Source organism: Arachis hypogaea, chromosome 2 (genome assembly GCF_003086295.3).
Source record: "Arachis hypogaea cultivar Tifrunner chromosome 2, arahy.Tifrunner.gnm2.J5K5, whole genome shotgun sequence".
In the NCBI taxonomy this organism is placed as follows: Eukaryota; Viridiplantae; Streptophyta; class Magnoliopsida; order Fabales; family Fabaceae; genus Arachis; species Arachis hypogaea.
In genome coordinates, this window is record NC_092037.1 from 101,088,006 (window position 1) to 101,107,163 (window position 19,158).

Genomic DNA, 19,158 nt, shown 5'->3' on the forward strand with positions numbered 1-19,158 from the left:
ATAATAATATTAACAATGATTTCAGGTTTATATAAAGCCTAGTTTTATTTATCATGAACTTGTAATTACAAAGAGAGAGATATGACTAAATATGATGTGCTTTATGTACTAATAATATTGATAATTGGAACAATTGTTTGTTATGTTAACGTTGAATTCGACGGCTTTATTCGTGATAATGAAAAAGCGTGGGTTCCAAGTGTTGATGATGCCTACAATCTTGACATGTGTTACAGAAAATGCAATGAAGCCTATGACACATCAACAAGAAAATCAAGAAATAGATTATATGAATGCAAAAAGTTGTGCAAAAACCTAAATCAGTGTATAGAATGGTGCAAGGAGCGATGTCGTGGAGATGAAGATGCATATAAAAAATGCATAGAACAAAGGACTAAAGATATAAATCATTTCTTTTAGTTTCTGACTAAAGCTATGAATGAAGATCCAATTCAGAGATGGATAGAAAAATTTAAAAATGATGAGTGCACTTAATACTTTATTAATGGTAAGTATTTAATAAGTTTTATTGTGAGTTTAGTTTTCTAAAAATTAAATACACCTTGTACTTGATGTGATGAATACTTCTTTAAATTTTGGTTCTAGTAGTATAAAACATTATAAAACATAATAATTTATAATATACTCTGACATAAGAATGAAGAGTTAAGAACTTCAGTATATATTTTTTTTGTTGTTCAAATATCTTCCAACTTGATAAATTAAGGATTAATTCGTCGCGGATAATTCATTGCAGATTTAAACTCTATTTAAGATTTTGTCATTATCCAATGGGTCATTGCATATATAAAACAGGATTTAAATTCTCAATACTTACTTAAGTAAATGAATAAGTTAATTACTCAACCAATTTAAGTTAGTACAAAAACTTCAATACTAAAAAATGTTTTATATATGTGTTAATTGTTTATGCATAATACTACTATGCACAATTAGTCTTCACTTAAAAAAAGAAAAGTGTACGTTCACATATAATTTATACATTTTAATATCATATTTTTTCTATTAAAATATTACTAAAAATAAAGATATGACGATCAATTAAAAAAAGGGGATAAAAATTATTTTTTTCTATATAGAAATTTTAAATGCATAAGATGTGCTTTAAATATTCATGATATAAAAGTTTCAAGTATTATTTAACAATTAATAATTTATATTTTTAAATATTAAATTGTTTAATTTAATTTTATATATTTTAATTTTGTTAATTTAATTATTAGATTGAATTTTATGTTTAAGTTTAATTTTTTTTTATTTTGACTTAATATAATAAAAAATTATAAATATTTCTTAAATTATTATAATCATCATATAAAGTGATTAAAAAAATATTAAAATATTTTTTAATTTCGTGATAAAACTATAATGTTAACAAATGAGAGGGTGTAAATTGGAGGATACAAAACTGACAAAAAGTCATAATCTTACTTTGAGAACCACACTCGAACACTCACTCATCCCTATAAATTCCTATGCATTATTCCAAGTTGTTTTCTGTCTAGAATTTCCTCCATCATTTATTTTATTTTATGTTATTTCATTTATGTATTTTATTCTTTTTTACTTGTATTAGTTTTTTCTGCACTTTGAAAATCCGTAAAGACTAAGAACATAATTAAATACTTTGAAATTCTGTAAAATATTATTGTATTTGATTAATATTTATATAAAGTTAAGTTTCATCTTGTATTTTATATTTGTCAAAGTTAAGTTTTAGCTCTTTATTTTATGCACTTCAATTCTTTCACATTTGGAACTCACAAGAGGAATTTGTGGTTTGATCCTAGAATTTGGATCATGAACAAAAAGCTATCTTCCATGATTTTTAAAAATTGGTATAATAATGATTTTTAATTATTATTATCTTCGATTTATACTAAAATATTTTCAAGTAAATAGTTGTTTAGAGATATAAGTTTTGAAATTGTACGTTCTGTTACTTATTTGCTTAGTTGGCTAGTTAATAATATAGTGGGAGAGAAATATTAAATTCTATTTGTGAAAGTACGTAGCAACAACTATAGAGAAAAGGAGAAAAAAAAAAGAGAGTTCTGTTCTTTTTTTCTCTTTCTTTCTTTTTCATTTCTTCTATTGCTTTTGCTACATATTTCACATTATTAACAGGACACTAATTATATTAAAACTTTTAAAATATTAGAGATATAAATAAAATGAATAAATATGCAATATACAATCTTAAAAGTGCTCTAAAATATTGTTAAAGGACAAAATATATCTAAATAATTAAAAATAGGTTTTTCTTTATCCTCATTGTTATATATAATATTCAACATTGATATTATATTTTTAACCTTCTTAAAATTTTTGCAATATTTTCGACTATATTTTGGGTCAAATAATTTGATGACCGTACCCTTTACTACTTTATTGAATTCAAGTAGTTAAATAAAATTGAAATAATAATAAAGAATTCTAATATAATATTCCACTAGAATTAAAATGTTTTATTTCGCTTACGTTAACAATTTACTACTTTTAAAATAGGGAAAGGACAGAAACCAGTGAAAAAATATTCTAATAATTAATTCGAGAATCATACTATATATAATAACAAAAATATTAATAACAATAATTTTAGGTTTATATAAAGTCTAGTTTCATTTATCATGAACTTATAATCAGAGAGAAAGAGAGAAATGACTAAACAGGGTGTGCTTTATGTAGTAATAATATTGATAATTGGAATAGTTATTTGTTCTCTTAATGTTGAAATCGACTACTTTATTCATGATAATGAAAAAGCGTGGTATCCAAATGTTGATGATGCCTATAATATTGTCTTGTGTTACAAAAAATGCAACAAAGGCTATAACACATTATCGAAAAAATCAAGAAATAGACTGAGTAGATGCAGAAAGATGTGCAAAAGGCTAAATGATGCTACAAAATGGTGCAGGACGCGCTGTCATAATGATGAAGTTGCATATAAGAAATGCATAACACAATGGAGACACTTTTTAAGAGGAAATCCAACTGAGAGACAGATAGAAAATTATAGAATAAATAATGATGAGTGTACTTAGTACTTTATTAATGGTAAGTATTTAATATGTTTTATTTTATCTTTTTGAATTTTTGTGAGTTTTGTTTTTTTAAAAACAAATGTACCTAGTACTTGATGTGATGAATACTACTTTTAATTTTGGCAAAATGTACGCCCACGCGTATGCGTGATCTGGGGTATATGTGTACACAAACCTTTTCATACGCAGCATGCGATTCTGTTTGACGCGCATGTGTGCGCGTGAAAAGGGAATGCGTATGCAAAATGGTCTAAGGTGCACGCCCACGCGTACGCTTGACCCCTGTTTTTAGCAGAAAATGGATTTTTGTGTTTTAAAGCTCAAATTTAAACTTCTAAACTTCTATTTTTATTCTTTTAAATTCTAGATCTTGCTAGTAAGCCTAGTAATAAGTTGAAGCTAGGAAATAGAGGTAATTTGAGGACGAAGTAAAGGTTAAAAATGATGAGTCATATGAGGAGAATGTGTATGCATGAAGGACATATGATGCCATAGCTACGATGAACGATTATATAATGAATACGAACGATTAAAAATACTTATGTGGATTATGTATTCAATGTTATCCAAGATATGAGTTTCCCTAGGTAAAGTACCGTGGCTTGCCACTACGTGTTCCAGGTTAAAACTCGATACTCTGTTGACTCGACGTAAGTGTGACCGGGCACTTATAAATCCCCGAGAATGTTGACCCCTATTGAGAAATTTTACATAAATATGAGAAAAAGATATGCATAGACTCTTGGGGATACGCGTCGGGGGACAGTCCAGGGTTTAACAGCCAGACTTGTTGGGTTGGCTTGATAACCGACAGATGAGACTCATCAGCCATATGACAGGCATAAGTCATGTTCATATTGTCTAATTTGCTTGCTTGTGAACTATATGAAATTGCCTACGTGATTATAATTTTCTACTTGTTATAATTGTTATTTGTATTACCTGTGAACTACTTGTGTTTGCCTTGTTCTGCTTGTTTGTCTATGCAACTCATAGGAGATGGAGGAACGGAGGAAAGGTGAAAAAGTTTAGTGTACATGTTAAGTTTAGTTAGGTTTGAGAACCTTAGATGACCACCCATTTTTGGGTTCTATTTTTAGTTCCTTAAGCTCTATATCTGAGTGTCGGCGTTCTAAGATTACCTCTGGCACTCCCAGGACCTTATATCTTATATGCATAACACCTTTACCACGCTGAGAACCTCCGGTTCTCATCTCATACTATGTTGTTGTTTTTCAGATGCAGGTCGAGAAGCACCTCGATAGGTGTCTGGACTTCTACACCGAAGTGGTTTCTGGATTTTTATTTTGATGTATAGTTTATGTATATATATGTACTTAACTTTTTCCGAACAACTTGTTTATTTTGCTCCTCCTAGAGGATTCTGGAGAACTAGGGTTTTATTTATGTATTTTGGATTTTGGGATATGTATATATGTATGTAAATATTCTCTGGCCAGCATTGGCTTCGCAGGTTGAGTTAGGAGTTTGATATTTTGTACTCTTGAGCCTCTACTCTTGTCTTTTGTATATATATGTTAGTGAATTTAGTTTTCTTCGCACGCAAGTACTCTAGCTTCCTGAGCGTTGCGTTTTTAATTTTGGCGATTTTGATTTTACCTGTTTCTCAAGGCTCCTCGTATATTAAATTCTTTCTACTATTATATGTATATATTTTATTTTAGAGGTTGTAATAGCACACCACCTCTGTTTTACAACTTAAGTGTAAAGCTCTGTGTGGTAGGGTGTTTCACATGCCAATTTTCGTTCTCTATTTGAAGCACTTTTTTTTTTCTGGTGCTCATAAGAAAAATTTGTTTTTCTCCTAGAATTTAGATCATGAACAAAAAGTTATCTTCGATTGTGAAATATAAAAATTGGTAAACAATGATTCTCAATTATCATCTCCAATTCAAATGGGAAAAAATTTTCGGATGAGTAGTCACCTAGAGATCTAAAGTTTAGAACAAATTGGTTGGTTAATACAACGGTGGGGGAGAAATATTAAATTTTATTGGAAGAACACTATTTATATTAAAAATTTTAAAATATTAAAAATATAAATAGAATGAATAAATATGTAATGTATGTTTTTGAAAGTGCTCTAGAATATTGATAAGGACAAAAGATATCTAAATAATTAAAAACATGTTTTTCTTTAATCTCACTATTATACATGATACTCAACATTGATATTACATTTTTAATATTTTATATTTTTTGCAATCTTTTCGACTATATTTTGAGTGAAGTAATTTGATGACCCTATATTGAATTCAAGAAGGAGTTAAACAAAATTAAAATAATAATTAAAAATTCTAAGATAATATTCCAATAAAATAAAGACTTTTTATTTGGCTTACATTGACAATTTACTACTTTTAAAATAGAGAAGGAACACAAACTAGTGAAAAATATTCTAATAATTAATTTGAAAATCATACTGCGTACAATAATATTAATAATATTAACAATAATTTTAGATTATATAAAATTTAGTTTCATTTATCATAAACTTGTAATTACAGAGAGAGATGACTAAATACCGTGTACTTTATGCACTAATAATATTGATAATTGGAACAATTATTTATTATGTTAATGTTGAATTCGACGGCTTTATTCGTGATGATGAAAAAAGGTGGATTCCAAGAGTTAGATGATGCCTACGATCTTGACTCATGTCGTAGAAAATGCAACGAAGCCTATAGCACATTATCGAGAAAATTAAGACAAAGACGGCAAAGATGTAAAAATACTTGCGAAACCCTAAATTGGTGTATAGAATGGTGCAGAGAGTAATGTCATGGGGATGAAGATGCGTATAAGAAATGCATAGAAGCATGGATAAGCAAGATACAAAGAGAATTTGAAAAAACTATTACACTTTTAAATTTTTTTATGAGCTAAGTTTAACTAAGTTAAATAAAAATACTTAGAATAATATTTTATGTTAGATCATCTTGATTATTAGCTAGATTTAATTAATAAAAGGATTTAAATATATAATATTATTCATTTTATAATAAATATTGATGAGTGCACCTAATACTTTATTAATGATAAGTATTTAATGTATTTTATTTTTATTTGTTTTAATTTTTGTGAGTTTTGTTTTTGGAAAATAAATGCACCTAGTAATATGATGAATACTACTTTTAATTTTGGTTCTAATAATGTAAAATACAATAATTCAGAAATGTTTATTCTAAGTTCAACAAATTTGGCATCCAAATAATATAAATATTCTGACATAAGCATAAAGATTTGAGAATTTCAATATTGGAAGCGTTTTCTATAATGGGTTAATGATTGTTTATGTATAATACTATTATGCACAATTAGTCTTCCCGTAAAAAAAAGGGTGTATTTTCACAAGTAATTTATTAACATTTTAATATTATATTCTTTTTATTAAATATTTTTTTATATTTAAATTTTAAATCAAATCTGATCTAAAAAACATATAAAAAAACATATAAAAAATCGAAGAGTGCTAGGGGGCAGCAGAATTTGTAATGTTTAGCTATTATCAATATTTTTAATGATGTGAGATGAAATCTAATGGTATAAAATTAATAATTTTTTTTTGATAGTTAAGTATTAGCCAAATTTTAATAAAAATGATGACAGTAAACTTTCTCAAAAAGATTAGCGATCATTATAAAAATATGAGATAATAAGAAACGAGTTTAACCCCAAGATAATTTGAATGTTTTGAAAGGGAAAGAGCCTCGTATACTTCTAAATTAATGCCTAATAGGTATATGTATAGGGCAAGAATTAAAAGCAATGATAGAGTGTAAAGAAAGAATCAACCTAATTGGATCAATTGAAGAAATTTTAAAGTAAGACAAGAAGATAATAGTAGAAAGAACATTGAGTTAGGAAGATGTGTTGAATCTCAGAATCAAGAGTTTCTCATAATAATATGTGAAAGTGATTTTGAACCATGATATAACTAAGAATCACAATGTACATTAAGAAAGAAGTCATTAGTCCAATAAGGAGAAGAAAAATAATACCCTATAGAAGAGAAGAGGAAAAAAAAAAAGACGAAATCTAATAATCGTAAACACAAACATAAATATTAATTTAAGCATGGAAGTGTTTTGTAAATACAATTTTTACCATGGTTCATGGTTGAACGAACCAACGAGTCCTAGTTCTCATTACAATGTTGGAAATTTAGAAATATTCCAAATAGTTAGATCGTACAACAAAACATATTAATGATTATAAAACATTATAATTTGTTGTTGCCAGTAATATGTTAATTTATATGGAGAAATAATTAGTTGGTTAATAGAACGATGAGGGGTCGCAGCAACCGTGTTGGAGTCAGAGTGAAATTGAAACAATTAAGCAACAAAAAATTTAACTATATAAAAAAATATTGGAGGAGAAATATTAAATTTTATTGGAATTTAAAAAGACATTATATATTAAAATTTAAAAAGAAAGATTTTAAAAATACTCTTAAATTTTATTTTGTTTTAATTTTGTCCTAAAAATTTTCGATTTGCATCAAATATATTCTCGACGTCTAAAATTTCAAAAAATTTAAGACCAATTTAACAATAATGCATACAAATTATTATGCTTGATTTACTTATGTTGTTGAGGGTTGTTCGTATGAAAATGTTATTGAATTGGTCTTAAATTTTTTGAAAAATTAGCCTTTAGGAATATATTTGATGCAAATCGAAAATTTTTGGGACAAAACTGAAACAAAATAAAACTTAAGAATATTTCTAAAATTTTTGCCAAATTTTAGAGACAAATACTTTACCCTAAATTGAATAAACAGAGATGTAGTATGGGAATTTGTAAATACCCCCAAAATATTAGTTATTAAGGATAAAAGATATATTTAACATTTTCAAAAATAAGTAAAAGATTTAGCAACCGATTCATTAGCGACTGATTTAGTGATTGAAAAGTTAGTCGCTATTTAGCGACCGATTTAGCGACGAAAATTTGGTTACCATTTAGCGACCGATTTAGTGACTGATACTCTTTGGTGAGGGGTTTGGTGGCCTTGTTAAAAAATCAGTCACTGATAAATTCCGTTTTTAGAGTTTATCTTGTGTTGAATTTAGAGTATTTTGTCAACCTTTTCTCACATTTATTCAATGAAATAGCATGGTTTTGTGATTATCTCCTAATTTGTGCTTAAGTGTGAAAACATGCTTTTTAAGTCTTTACCTTGATGATTTTTTATCTTTCTTTGATTCCACTAGATACCTTGATGTGTTTGTTAGTGATTTCAGATTGAAAAAGGCTAGGAATGGATCAAAGGAGTGAAGAGAAAGCATACAAAGTGGAGAAATCATGAAAAGCCAAAGATTTAAGATGCACCAATGGACGCGCACACGCACTAGGCGCATACGCGTGGATTGTGCAATACTCAAGGGATGCGTACGCGTGCTGTATGCGTACGCGTGCTGTACGCGTACGCGTCGATGCCCGCACGTGACTTCTTTAGTGAAATCGTGCCTGGCGATTTCTGGAGAGCTTCTGGCCCAAATTGAAGTTGAACTTTGGCGGAAAAAGGCTAAAAGGACCAAGGATTGAAGGGGAAGGCATCACTTGGCATCATTCTAGTTTATTACACACTTTAGTTTTAGTTTTAGTTTTAGTTTTCTAGAGAGAGAAGCTCTCCCTTCTCTCTAGAATTAGGATTAGGTTTATGTTAGAATTTTTTAGATCTAGGATTTAATCTTTGCTTTCATCTACTCCTACCTTTGAATTCTATGTTTCTACATCTTGTTCTTTTATTCTTTTATTGTAATTTCTTCTATTTTGTTTCTATACTTTATTGTGGATTTACTCTTGTTCTTTTTATTTTCTTTTAATGCAATTTGAGGTAATTCATGTCAATTGTCCTTTCTTTGACTGTTGTTGTTAATTCTTTGCAATTAGTTGTTATTAGAATTCATTCTTGTTGTTGATTTACTATGCTTTTCTTTTATGCCTTCCAAGTATTTGATAAAATGCTTGGAAGGATGTTAGAGTTGAATTTTATGCTCTTGGCTTGGGATGGTAACTTAGGAATTCTTGAGTCATTAATGTCCAAGTAATTGATGATTGGAGTCATTAACTCTAGTTCTCATTAATTGATTTAGTGGAGAGCTAGGACTTATGGACTTGGATTAACATAACTCATTTGACTTTCCTTTACTAGTTAGAGGATGATTTAATGAGGTTGATCCGTGCAATTATCATGTTGTGGTTAGTGATAAGGATAGAGATCCTTGACCACCTAAGCTTGCCAAGACCATTTTACCATTTAATTTCCATTGCCATTTACTTTTCTTGTCTCTTATCCAAAACCCCAAAATATACATTCTATAACCAATAACAAGAACACTACCCTGCAATTCTTTTGAGAGACGACCCGAGGTTTAAATATTTCGATTATTAGGATTATTAGGGGTTTGTTACTTGTGACAAACAAATTTTTGTATGAAAGGATTATTGTTGGTTTAGAAACTATACTTGCAATGAGAATTCATTTGTGAAATTCTATACCACACAATTATTCGTTCATCAAAATGGTGCCGTTGCCGGGGAATTGCAATGGTGTTATGTTATTGGTTATTGTATATATGTGAATATTGTGAATATCTTATTTTTTGCTTTATTTGCTAGTTGTAGAATTTTGTTTCTCTTGTTTTCTATTAGCTTTTGTTTCTATTTTCTCTTGCTATCATGAGTTCTCACTTTGGCTATGAGTTTGGTTCTCACCATGTTGTAGGAAATGGGAGCTACATTGAGGATGTGTATCAAGGATGGGACACTTAAAGGTGGGAGGAGTCATATGTATATGACCAATCTTCTTGGCAACAACCCCCACCAATGCACTATGAAAAAGAGCCATTCTATGATGCATACCAATCAAATGGATATGGTGAATTTCCTTGTTACTTTCAAGAACCACCACCACATGTCTATGAGCCATATCCTCAACATAACTCTCAACCATACTTACAAGCCCCTTTTCACCAACCACCTCCATATGACCCTAATCCTTATCCACCATTCCAACAACCATATGAGCTGTATGAACCATACATAGAGCCACCACCATTCTAACATCACCACTTCCAAGATCCACCCCCTCCATACTATTACCAAGATGAACCACCTCCAATGTAAGAAAATTTTTAACCACAAGATGAATTCTACCTTTCACCACAACCTTCCATGGAGGAATATTCATGTCCATCGATCCAAGAGCCATATGATCCTAATCATGTTATCCAAGCGGAACAAGAGTCAAGGGATCATCTCAAGGAAGCATTGGATCAATTTCAAGCAACCATAGAGCGTGTTGTGCAACAAGTAGAAAGAGTAGAGAGTGTTGAACCGCCACAACCCTACCAAGAAGAACCACCTTCCTAATATGAACCCTTTCTCCAAGACAATGAATCCTCTTATCCACCCCAATCCTCAATAGATGAAACCCTTAGTCATATTCTTCAAGGACAAGAAGAGATGCAAAAGGAGGTACTAGATTTCACGGCCACCTTGGCCGAGGTAGTAAACCGATTAGCCTCCCAATGCTTGGACACTCAAGGAACTCCCATGACAACATGTGAAGAATCAAATGAAGAGCATAGCATGAAGGAGAGATTGGAAACTCCGGTGGGAAATGAGGGAATTTGCTTTGTGTTGGAACAATTGGAGGAAGCTATAATTGTCGAAGAAAAGGAAGAAGTGGTTGAAGATTTAAGAGATGCGGAGTCTCTATGGGAACATAGAGTTGAAAAAAATCCCTTCAACAAGATTGAAGTTGATGTTGAGGAGGAAAGTGCACATCCTCCAAAGCATATTCCATATTAAGAATTGAATGGGATAGAGCAAGAATTGAGTTCCTTGGAATTGAAGATCAAGCATCAAATTTTCTTGGTGAAGAAGATAAAATTGATGAACAAAGGGTTGAATTTGAGAAATCTTGTGAGGAGGTCCTTAGAAAAAGGAGGACGGGATACACTTTGTCAAGACCCTTGGAAGCCTCTTTGCCTAGGTTGTCATCTACTCCTTCATTTGAGTGGGTAAAATTCATTTCTCTTCGCTTTATTGTCCCACTTGAGTATGGCTTGCTTGAAACGGATGGTCAACTTAGGATGCTTTACGGGATGAAGCATAAGAGAAAGATGTTTTGTAGTTGGCGTTGTAAATCAAGGCTCATTATGGTTGACACATCAAAATGGGAATATAAGGGTTGGAATAGTGCTCAATTAGAGGGGTCTAGGAGGATTGTTGGACACCTTTTTGAGAATTCTAATATCGTACCACCCGGACGGACTAATAATGATCAACTTCAAGACGGGTGTGAAAATAAAGTATGGGATCCCGGATTACAAGATGAGGATCAACCTTGGGAGCCCCAAGCTTGTGAAGAACTCCATCAAGACTTGGTGCAACTCATGAGAAATCTTGGGGCACAATGGAGAACTAAGCATTGGTGGGAGTTCCAAGAAGAATTTAAGTACAAGCCACCTTGAGAGGAGCTTCCCATAAGTCCAACGTAAGGACAATAAACAAAAGTGCTAGGTGGGAGACACCCCACCATGGTAACATCTTTTCATTTTTCTCTTTTGTAAATATTGGTAAGATAGGTTTGATTTCATGTTTTTCTTTGTTTGTTGAGTTTATTTGATAGTCTAGTATGTTGAATAAGGTTTTATGGTGTTTTGGTAGCTGTTTGGAGGTTTGAAATGCTTGGTTTGGTGCAAGAATTTGGAAAAATTTTGAAAAATAGAGCACCAACCCATGCGTACGCGCCATGCACACATACGCATGGCCCAAGCATTTTCGACCATCCACGCGCACGCGTGGATACAGAAGTTCAACCTCCCAGCCAAAAACCCGAGAGTTGCGCCTGCACTGCGCGAACATTGTGCCTCTAGCACAGACCAACCCACGCGCACGCGTACACCACGCGTACGCGTCGCTTCTCTCTGGTGCAACCCACGCTTATGTGTACTCCACGCGTACGCGTCGCTTCCATTTCGCCATCACCCACGCGAACGTATCGCTGTACGCGTACGCGTAGATCACCTTATCTCAACACTCTTATTTTCTCATCTTCTTTCCATTTCTTTCCTTCTCCTTTCTTTTTTCCTTCTCCTACCCCTCATCCAACACTACCAAACACCATCTATAACCATTCCTTTTAGTTAGTTAGTTAGTGTTTAGTTAGTTTAATTCTCATTTCGCTTTCTCTTTTCTTTGACAAGTGTTGGATTATAAATCTTGTTTACTGTTTATTGCTACTGACCATTGATAGAATGTTATTTTAACATCATCTTTGTTTATATCCTTGTTGGATTCTTTGTGAGGTATAAATTCCTACTTGGTTTTGAATTTTTCACGCTTCACCTTTGTGAACACCGAGTGAATGAGAATTGCCTTCAAGCTTGTTAAATCTTTTTGAATTGCATGATTTGGCCACCATGTGATTTGAATTCTCTTCTTTGATTAGGCAATTTCTTGATGGATGATGTTGTGCATTTATCTTAATGCATTGTGTTGATCATATGCATCTATATGTTTTTAGCTTGAATGCTTTCATGCTTCTTTATTGCTTGTTTGGTTCTCTTTACCTACAAGTTTAGAGTATTTCAAGCACACTAGAATGAGTGAAGTGTATGCTTCTTTTGTGTAAATTGTGACATAGCTTTTTATGCTAGTGTGCGTGTGTTCTTTACCGCGCACAATTTAGGACCCACACACCTATTTTTCATTAATGTCACATTAATTCACTCACTTCATTCTAGTAATTTACCTCATTCCAACAATATATGCTTCCTTGCTTTTGCATTTACTTGTTTTCTTATTTGATTTTCTATTTTTCGTTGAGGATGCACCATAAGCAACAAAGGAAGCGGGAGAAAGAACAAGCAGCAACCGGTTGACCTACCAGCTGAAGGTAGCAACTCGGAGAGTCGCTGTACCCCCTTACTCATCTTTGAATGCACCGAGGACGGTGCAAACTTTTAAGTGTGGGGAGGTCGTCTGACCGGTCGGCGTTCTTAGGTGAGAAGTTTCTAATCCCAACACTTTTGCATTTCATTTTAGGTCTTCTAGGAACTTTTGTTGCATATATATATATATATATATATATATATATATATATATATATATATATATATATATAATAAGCTTAGTCAAAATAATGATATTTTTCAAGGATTTATTCTATAGGGCATTGAAATCCCAATTGATTGAGTAGAAACTTTTCATAGAACTTGCTTGAATTATATATATATTGTGGAACATGATATTTGAGCTAAGAACACAAGCTTGTGAGATTTGAGCCTAATTGTGTGGTTACATCTTATAACCACTTATCTTCCTTCTTGTGTGCAATTGTTCTCTTCCTATGAGTGTGATCCTTGATTTGTTTAATTCTATGTGTCCAATTATTCCTTGTATTCATGCATTTATATGATTGAGGCCATTATTTTATTAGCTCACTTACCCAAATATCCTACCTTTTATCTTCCATTGTTAGCCAATTTTGAGCCTATGCTTAACCCAATTGTTCTCTATTTTAGCACATTACAAGCCTAAAGCGAAAAATAATAAAAGTTCCTTGTTTGGATCTTTGATTAGCTTAGGCTAGTGAGAGTATTTATTATTCAAGTTTGGGAAGATTTGGGAACATTGGTTGGGATAAAAGGGGTATTTTGTATTTTTATATTTGGAAATTGGGTGCATGCTCATGTATTGATTAGATGTATAGACTTTATGCATTGATGTTCTTGTACAAAGTTGAAACAAAGAAAAAAAAAGAAAGAGAAATGAGAAAAACAAAAGAAAAAGAAAAAAAGAAAAGAAAAGAAGAAAAGAAAAAAATGGAAAAAGAAAGAAAAGGAAGAAAAACAATAAAAATGGGACAAAAATGCCCCAAAGTAAAGTCCAATAAGAGTCAATGTATAAGTGTTGTAAATGAAAAGAAAATGCATGAGTATGTGAAAAAGTGAAAAATGGGTAGTTAGGTTAGTTTTGAATTTGTATAGGTTATTGTATAGGTTAGGTGAGAAAGTCTAGGTTAATCAAAGATTCAAATTTTAGTCCACTTAACCATATATGATCCTACCTTGACCCTAGCCCCATTACAACCTTTGAGAAAGATCTCATGATATTTGTATGCATGCATTGAGTAATTGTTGATTTTTAGATGAAGAACAAATTTTGGAAAGCATGATTAGGGGAGAATTGAGTGAATCAACCCCCTAACACTTGAGTGATTAGAGCGGATACACATCCGGTGAGAGTTCGATTGCTCAATTACATGTATTCACCATAATTATCTATATTCTTGCAAGTTTGTAAATCTTTTTGATAATTCAATGCAATTGTGGGTTGGATTTGATTCCTATTGTGTTAGCCCTTATGCTACATATGTTTTCTTGAAAGATTGATTTGTTTTGACCAAGCATTTGCATTCATGTAGATAGTTGCATTTAGATAGGTTGCATATAGTTTAGTTGCATTGAATAAATGTCATACCCCTTGTTTCCTTCTTGGTTTAGCATGAGGACATGCTAAGGTTTAAGTGTGGGGAGGTTGATAAACCCCATTTTTAAGGTTTATCTTGTTTTGAATTTAGAGCATTTTGTCAACCTTTTCTCATATTTATTCAATAAAATAGCATGGTTATGGGATTATCTCCTAATTTGTTCTTAAGTGTGAAAACATACTTTTTAGGTCTTTAACTTGATGATTTTTAATCTTCCTTTGATTCTACTAGGTGCCTTGATATGTTTGTTAATGATTTCAGATTGAAAAAGGCTAGAAATGGATCAAAGGAGTGAAGAGAAAGCAAACAAAGTGGAGAAATTATGAAAAGTCAAAGATTTAGGATGCACCAATGGACGTGCACGCTCACTAGGCGCATACGCGTGGATTGTGCAATACTCCAGGGACATACGCGTCAATGCCTGCACGTGACTTCTTTAGTGAAATCGTTCTTGGCGATTTTTGGAAAGCTTCTGGCCCAAATTGAAGCTGAACTTTGGCGGAAAAAGGCTAAAAGGACCAAGGATTGAAGGGGAAGGCATCATTTGTAGGGGTGTCTGCGGATCAGATCGGATCGGATATGGCCGAAAATTCGATCCGATCCGCACAATCACTTTTTAGTGTCGGATCCGATCCGATCCGTTCCGATCCATGGATAATAATTAAACCTTCTCTTTTTAATCATATTTCAATGTAAAAAATTCAATAAAAATATTTCTTTCATACTTTTAAATTTATTTATTCCTAAAATATTTTTAATCAAACTCTTTCTAAATAACAAAAATTAAATAATAAAATATATGAATAATAATTACTAACTAAAACATACAAACAAGTAAATATAATACCAAACATATATATTTATTTATTTTTTGCGAATCTGCAGATCCGCGGACGTAGAGCAGATATCCGCGATCCATTCTGTAAAGAATGTGGATCCGATCCGATCCGATCAATTTGCGGATCGGATCATATCCGCAATTTTCAGATCGGATGCAGATATTTACCGCGGATCTGCGGATACGATCCGATCCATGGATACCCCAAATCACTTGGAATCATTTTAGTTAATTACACACTTTAGATCTAGTTTTAGTTTTGGTTTTCTAGAGAGAGAAGTTCTCCCTTCTTTCTAGAATTAGGATTAGGTTTAGGTTAGAATTTCTTAGATCTAGGATTTAATCTTTGCTTTTATCTACTCCTACCTTTGAATTCTATGTTTCTACATCTTGTTCTTTTATTCTTTTATTGTAATATCTTCTATTTTATTTCTATACTTTGTTGTGGATTTAATCTTGTTCTTTTTATTTTCTTTTAACGCAATTTGAGGTAATTCATGTCAATTTTTCTTTCTTTGATTATTGTTGTTAATTCTTTGTAATTAGTTGTTGTTAGAATTCATTCTTGTTGTTGATTTTGTATGCTTTTCTTTTATGCCTTCCAAGTATTTAATAAAATGCTTGGAAGGATGTTAGAGTAGAATTTTATATTCTTGGCTTGGGATAGTAACTTAGGAATTCTTGAGTCATTAATGTCCAAGTAATTGATGATTGGAGCCATTAACTCTAGTTCTCATTAATTGATTTAGTGGAGAGCTAGGACTTATGGACTTGGATTGACATAACTCATTTGACTTTCCTTTACTAGTTAGAGGATGATTTAATGGAGTTGATCAGTGCAATTATCAAGTTGTGATTAGTGATAAGGATAGAGATCCTTGACCACCTAACCTTGCCAAGACTGTTTTACCATTTAATTTCTATTGCCATTTACTTTTCTTGTCTCTTATCCAAAACCCCAAAATATACATTTCATAACCAATAACAAGAACACTACCATGCAATTCCTTTGAGAGACGACCCGAAATTTAAATACTTCGGTTATTAGTATTATTAGGGGTTTGTTACTTGTGACAAACAAATTTTTGTATGAAAGGATTATTGTTGGTTTAGAAACTATACTTGCAACGAGAATTCATTTGTGAAATTCTATACCATACAATTATTCATTCATTAGTCACTAAAATTGGTCACTAACGATTAGCGACCGAAGTTGGTTGTTATTTTCTAATTAGCGACCACCAGAATCGATCGCTAAATCGATTGGTATTCCAATAATTTTTTTAGTGATATATATATTTGCTTAGTTGGTTGGTTAATAGGATGGTAGGGAAAAATATTAAATTTTATTAGAAGAACACTATTTATATTAAAAATTTTAAAATATTAGAAATACAAATAGAATGAATAAATATGTAATGTATATTCTTGAAAGTGCTCTAGAATATTGGTAAGGACAAAAGATATCTAAATAATTAAAAATATGTGTTTCTTTAATCTCACTGTTATACATGATACTCAACATTGATATTACATTTTTAACTTTTTATATTTTTTTTGTTGCAATCTTTTCGACTATATTTTGAGTCAAGTAATTTGATGACCCTTTATTAAATTCAAGAAGGAGTTAAACAAAATTAAAATAATAAAGTATTCTATGACAATAACAATATTCTACTAATTACTAGAGTAAAGATTTTTTTATTTCGCTTACATTGGCAATTTACTACTCTTAGAATAAGGAAGGAACACAAATTAGTTATAGAATATTTCAATAATTAATTCGAGAATGTATATAATAATTTTAATAATATTAAGAAAGATTTTAGGTTTATATAAAGGCTACTTTGATTTATCATTAATTTGTAATTGTGAAGAAAGATGAGTAAATATGGTGTGTTTTATGTACTAATAATAATGATAATTGGAACAATTATCTATTCTGTCATTGCTGAATTTGATAGCTTTATTCATGATCATGAAAAACCGTGGTATCCATCTGTTGATAATTATCATTTATATCGAGATCGAGATGTCTGTTACAAAGTATGCGACCAAATTTATAACAAATTTTCGTCATCAATATCATACTCTAGATGGAAAAGATGTAGAAATGTGTGTAGAGAGTTAGAGAAAAAATTTATAGAGTATTCCGGGACAAAGGAACATATTAAAAAAAGGTGCACCTCGCTTAATACATTATTAAAAATATTTAATATATTTTATTTTTTTATGTTTGTGAGTTTGTTTTTTAATTATTATCAAATATAGTAATTTATAAATAGTAAGTATTTAATATATTTTTTAAGTTTTTGCTGTGAGGAATATTAGCGTGCAATTTGGTTAAGGTGGTAACTATTTTGATTTTTTTTTAGATAATAGTCTAAGATTTTAGTTTAGGTATAATAGTTACATCTTGGGAACCTCTACTCTCTTTACAGGATTTCAATTAGATCAAGTGGAATTGGTAGAATTTCTAATAATAAAGTCTAAATTATATCATATATTAGTTCATTTAGGGTTTTTTATGTGATAAATGAAAAAAAAAATGATGAAGAACACTTAAAAATATTCATATCTCAATTTAAGTGTTTGAAAAAAGTAATATCACGATACAGTATCAAAATTTTTATAATTGATTTTATGTATCTGATCTTATTATTAGTTTAAATTTTTAAAAGAAATAATATCATAACAAAACTAAATGAATTATTATTGGTATGATACTATTTTTTTCCAAAACCTTAAACTGATAGGTCTTAGGATCAGGTAAGATGAACGATTATATCTTTAACATTTTTTTTCGAATAAGAGACTCTCTTGGGTTTCTTTAATTTTTGTATAGGTCTTTTTTTTATCTGTCTTATACTATTTTTTTCTTTTGTGATTCACCAAAAATCGAATTGTAAATTTTTTTATCATAAAATTTTAATATTATATCATGCAATCACTTCTTTTAAAAATTTAAACGAATAAAAAAGACAACATAAATAATTATATTTTTATCAATTATAATATTACTTGTAATGTTGGCCCTAATAGTATAAAAAATGGATAGTTAAAAGAGTGATTTTGATTTCCACATTTTATTGTATTAGAGGAAGGAAGCCATAAGGGGACGAGGATAAGCTGCTGTTAGAGTTGGCAAACGGACATGTCCATCCATCCTGTTGCACCAAAGTCCGCCACTCAATGGGTTTATGGAGTATCTCATTTTGTTCACTTTGCATGTTGGTTAAATTCTTATTAATGGTTTAGTATTTTAAGTCTTATGAAACTTAGTATACTCATCTTTGTATGGATTTTAAGAATTTAATGTAATTTTGTTTCTCTCCTATTTAGATTCAAGCGTCTTCGTAAATATTATTGGGCAAAAAATTGCATCATGTACTTCAGTTAATACATTTGACTTTCAAAATTTTGATAGTATAATTTAATTTTGATGCATTATCAGTGTAAAGTAGTTTTATGCATACATTCAATTACATAATGCCACATTAATAAATGGATGTGATTATACGACTTACACTGTCCGTACATCAAAATTAAACTATTGATAATAAATAGTTAAATAAAAGAAACTTATTACGGGAAACATCTTTATTTTTAGGTTTAATTATTCCGTTGGTTCCTCTAGTTTTACCAAATTTTCAATTAGGTCTTTATACTTTTTTTTCTTTCTATTGGATCCCTACACTGCTTTTAATTTTATAGTT

General features: G+C 30.8%; 1 long non-coding RNA gene across 1 annotated transcript; it reads left to right on the forward strand.

Moving 5' to 3' along the window:
* Positions 1-17,324: 17,324 nt before the first annotated feature.
* On the forward strand, positions 17,325-18,777 carry LOC112720512 (uncharacterized). Its single transcript, XR_003162206.2, has 2 exons — positions 17,325-17,622; positions 18,541-18,777. It is a non-coding gene; the product is annotated as an uncharacterized lncRNA (long non-coding RNA).
* The last annotated feature ends 381 nt before the right edge of the window (positions 18,778-19,158 follow it).